Source organism: Petaurus breviceps, unplaced genomic scaffold, assembly GCF_028583685.1.
Source record: "Petaurus breviceps papuanus isolate PSGF00001 unplaced genomic scaffold, PetGlider_PUasm1.0 90879, whole genome shotgun sequence".
Classification (NCBI taxonomy): domain Eukaryota; kingdom Metazoa; phylum Chordata; class Mammalia; order Diprotodontia; family Petauridae; genus Petaurus; species Petaurus breviceps.
In genome coordinates, this window is record NW_027187368.1 from 11,295,363 (window position 1) to 11,300,489 (window position 5,127).

Sequence of the window (5,127 nt, forward strand, 5' to 3'; positions counted from 1 at the left end):
CCCAATTATAATGTTCCTATGGGGACGATAGGCTTTACTTTCTGGGAAAAAAAAATCTATTTTATGATGGTTTCTGGAAAAACACTATGGTGGAAAATCAAGGACTACATTATACACATATATGATTGGTTTGGCTTCTGGATTTGCATAACCTTTCTAAAATGCAATATGATCTATATCAACAATGAGACTTTTGGATCACACCCATAAATTATCTAGTAACATCTCCAGAAGTCTTAAGGATGAAAAGAGTTTTATTTCATCCCTCCCACATGTGTACTGGCCCCACCTGTATTCCCCATTTTCCTTTCACTGCACTGCTTCCCCCCACCAGGTGAAGAGAACAAATGGGATACAACCACATCTATGTCTCCATCAAAGATAAAATAGAAAGGGGCTACAAAAGTAACCTCTTACACTTATTGTTTGCACAAGAGAAGTTTCACCGAATCCCTACTGGGATGCCCCACTGTGGAGTATAGGTGACCTTGGGTTTTTGTGGGTCAAATGTAGGAAAACATAAGCTTTGCCAGAGCTTGAAAAATGAGAAAAGTTTTGGATTTGGGCCCGGATTGTACACCTTTCATGCCAGGACCAGACTAGATAAATCTGGTGAAGTTCTTCACCAGGTTGACTACAAGGTGATAAACATTTTCAACCCAAGAAACTTTTTAATTAAATATGCTTAGCTGTAGACAGGTTGTAATTTGCACTGGTAAAGAGAGTACCCAAATCTATAAAAGCAGAGACCCTTGAAGTAGGTGTACAACAGATAGGGGGCTGGATTTGAAGTCAGAGGTACTGAATTTGAACACTGACCTGCCACTTACTACCTATAAAACCTTGGACAAGTCCCTTCACTTGTCCAGGCTTCATTTTCCTCATCTTTAAGATGAGGGAGTTGAACTCATGGCATTTTAGGTCTCATTCTATAAGCCTATGATCCTAGATAATCTATAGAATGGAGAGACCCATATGGGCCCTGCAGGTAAGATTAAGTCTATTGCCAATGTTGACTTATATATAAGCAGTAGTATAAAAGACATAATTGAGACCCAGGGAAGTACATGGACAGGACATGCAGTAACAAAAAGCACAGCTCATCCCCTCTCTCCCTCTCCAGTTTGGAAAACTACAAGATTGCTTTAAGAGTATTTGGTGAGTCTAGTTTGGCAAACCTACCAAAGACATAAGTAAGAGACTCAAAGGCAAAGAATTCATGGGTGGGTTGTGATCTGAATGGGTAGTAGGAGTGCCCACATCTGAGATTACAGATCTAAGTATTTCTGACACTCAGTACTTTAAAAAATAACTTTTCAAAGTGTTTCCATATATTTTTTTCAGATCTCATTATATCTATTTAACCATAAACTCTTAATTTAATCCAAAGATCATATCTCTTCTGAACTTGGCATCTCCCCAGTGCCCTATATGTGACCCTCTGCATACAGCAGGTGCTTAATTGATATTGCTGCACTTTTAGCTCCTTTTACTTGCCCTATCTTCAGTGGTTTTTATTCAAATAATGTATATAAAATGCTTTGCAAATCTTAAAGTGTAATAAATTTGACCTACAAGTGAATAATAGCTCAAGCATGAGTTATTATCATTAGCTTCATTTTATCAAGAAGGAAAGTCAGACCCAGAAAGGGGAAAAGCCTTGCTTGGGCCTTTAAAGTGACTGAATTTCCCAATTCTCAGTATTGTTCTATAAGAAGCATAATGGGTTAAGTATCTCATGAGCTTGGAAGTCTGATTTTTAGGCCTTGGAAATGGTCATTTTCATGATAGCCATAAAAATATGAAACAAAGTAAAATAAATTTAAAGAAATAAAACTAAGATGGAAGCTGACTCAAACTATTGATTTAGCCCACCAAATGATGTTTTATGAAGCAATATTTGAATTCCTGGGCAGAAAACCTCTGAGGCAGGAAACTTACCCATGTATCATGTCTGAAGGGTCAGACAGCAGCCTGTTTAATCTGATTCACAAGAGCATTCTTTATAAGGAAATACATGGTCAATCTAAAATCAACACAATTCTTTTTTAAGCCACAAGATACAATACTGACTGATAACCATACCTTGATTTACACCTGCTTTCTGAACCCCACCAATAGGGTGAGTTGACCATTTAATAAACAAACAACCAAAGAATTACTGAACTATAGTGATAAAGCAACTGCTGAAATGTCATAGTAAGAAGAAGCAAAGAGACATCAAACTTAAAGCTTGTCTTCCTCCCCCAAGCTGCTCCAACTCACAGTTTCCCAGCATTCTTTCCTCCCCTCAATTTTAATTATCTATTCATCCAAGAGTTAAAGAATGTTGAGGTAGAAAGGATATTGTTATTATTTATTATCATTTAATAATAACTAATTTAAGGTAGCACTATTTATAGGGTCATAACTACAAATTACTTTATAGACATCATTTCAGTTGATTGAATACTGTCATTTCAGAATTAAGAAATTAAGGTTTCGAATAGAGGAGCAAACTTGACCAAGGTCATACAGTGCATTAGTGACCCAGGAAAAGTGAAACACTAGGTCTCCTAATTCTGAGTTCCCTACATCATCAGGATGTCTTCCAGGCCTGGAGTGGCTTAGGGAGGATACAGTCAGGTGCTTTTTGTCATCTATCAATAGATTTCCTCTTGAAGATATATGAAGTAAAGGCAGGTGCTCACCTGAGCCCTTCCAAATTCCCTTCTAAACAACTTTAAAAGAGTGCCTCAAAAAAATTCTGGAGCACCAAAATCATTAAAAGGATGGAATGAAAACAATTTTCCAGCATAAGACAAATTAGAAGTTCAGAAGAAAAGGTCTGTCCCTCTGAGAGTATAATGGAGTCCAGTGCAAGCCATGATCTGCAAGCCAGCAGAAGGTATTGGGGGTGACTGAATTAGCAGCAGTGGTTTTTGGAAGTCTCAGCCCACAGACAATAAGGGCGTCAGACAACTGGTCAGAAAGAGTTTACAAAGTACCCTTTTTTGAAAATAGCCATTTGTTTTGTTGCTTTGCCCATACAGAGCTCCAGGTCACAGTCCCAGGGTAAGTAGGAGCACTAGTAAGAATAGGGACACCGGTCACAGTGCCAATGAAGAGAAGAGTGCTTGTGGCCACCCACAGACCAGAGCACAGGCCAGGAGAGCAGTGAGCACACCTCTCCTTAGATCATCCCACTTCAGAAGAACTGGAAACTTATAGACCCCCCAAACTATCTCTGAAAATAGCAATATAAAAAACCTAGAGCCTGAGACAGTGACCACTCCACCCCAGAAGCAGAACCCAACTATAATATAAAGTTAAAAGTCAAGAAATAGGCTGGGAAAATGAGCAAACAATAATAACAACAAAAAGAATCTTACCATAGAAAACTACTATGATGACAGGGAAGGTCAAAACATAAACTTGGAAGACAATGAAGTTAAAATAGCTACATGCAAAGTTTCAAAGAAATCTGTGAGTTGGTCTTGTGCCCAAAAAAGAATTCCTGGAAAAGCTCAAAAAAGAATTTTAAAAGTTAAATAACACTCCAGAAGCGCAGGGAAGGGGAGTCGCTGCGGTTTCCTGCTTCAACAGTGCTTGAACGGAACCCGCTGCTCGATTCCCGGCCGGAGCCACCCTTAGCCACCTCTCCACCTTCACCTCCACTAACCAACACTTCTTCCGTCCTACCGTTGAGCAGCAGCCACCCGCTCAGCCGCCCCCGGCCATCGCCGCCTCCGCCTCCTCCTCCGCCGCCATGACCACCTCGTCCCCCTCTCAGGTGCGGCAGAACTACCACCAGGACTCGGAGGCCGCCATCAACGGGCAGATCAACCTGGAGCTCTACGCCTCCTATGTCTACCTGTCCATGTCATACTACTTCAACCGCGACGACGTGGCGCTCAAGAACTTCGCCAAGTACTTCCTGCACCAGTCGCACGAGGAGCTCGAGCACGCCGAGAAGCTGATGAAGCTGCAGAACCAGCGCTGCAGCCGCATCTTCCTGCAGGACATCAAGAAACCCGACCGCGACGACTGGGAGAGCGGGCTGAACGCAATGGAGTATGCTCTGCACTTGGAAAAAATGTCAACCAGTCGTTACTGGAATTGAACAAGCTGGCAACTGACAAGAATGACCCCCACTTATGTGATTTCATCGAAACCCACTACCTGGACGAACAGGTCAAGTCCATCAAACAGCTGGGTGATCACGTAACCAACCTGCGCAAGATGGGGGCCCCGATTCTGGCATGGCGGAATATCTTTTTGACAAGCACACCCTTGGAGACAGTGACAATGAGAGCTAAGCCACACCTGGCTTCCCCCACACCTGGGAACTGTGGGCGCCACTCCTACTGTCTTTCAGTGCATGCATATTTTGGTTATCTGACCTTTTCATAATCTGTACCAAAAAACTACCACCATTTACATCCCAATAAAGTGACTTGGTACTGATGAAAAAAAAAGTTAAATAAAAGAGGGGGGGAATAAGAAACGAAATGAGAATGATACAAGAAAAGCATGAAAAATTAGTCAATAACTTGGTAAAGGAGGCATAAAAGAAATACTCAATAAAAATACCTAAAAAACAGAATAGGCCATATGTTATAAAAGGCACAAAAATCCACTGAAGAGAAGAATTCCTTAAAAAGCAGAATTGGTCAAATGAAAAAAAAAGGTACAAAAATTCATGGAACAGAGGAACTCCTTAAAAAGTAGAATTAGCCAAATAGAAAAAAAGGTTACAAAGGCTCATTGAAGAAAATAATTCCTTAAAAATATGAATTGGGCAAGATGAAGCTGATGACTCCATGAGAAATCAAGAAATAATAGGACAATCAAAAGTATGAAAAGTGGAGGGGAGGAGAATAAAATATCTTATTGAAAAAAACAACTGGGGAAGCTAGGTGGCACAGTGAATAGAGCACCTGCCCTGGAGTCAGGAGGACCTGAGTTCAAATCTTTCCTCAGACACCTAACACTTACTAGCTGTGTGACCTTGGGCAAGTGACTTAATCTCAATTGCTCTGCCCTACAAAAAAAAAGGCAAAAACAAACAAACAAAAAACAAAAACAAAAAAAACAACTGACCTGGAAAATAAATTGAGGAAAGAATAATTTAAGATTTATTGAACT

The 5,127-nt window shown here is 40.5% G+C and overlaps 1 pseudogene; it reads left to right on the forward strand.

The window, feature by feature from the left end:
* The first annotated feature begins 3,540 nt into the window (after positions 1–3,540).
* On the forward strand, positions 3,541–4,468 carry LOC138150405 (ferritin heavy chain-like; annotated as a pseudogene).
* Positions 4,469–5,127: the final 659 nt, after the last annotated feature.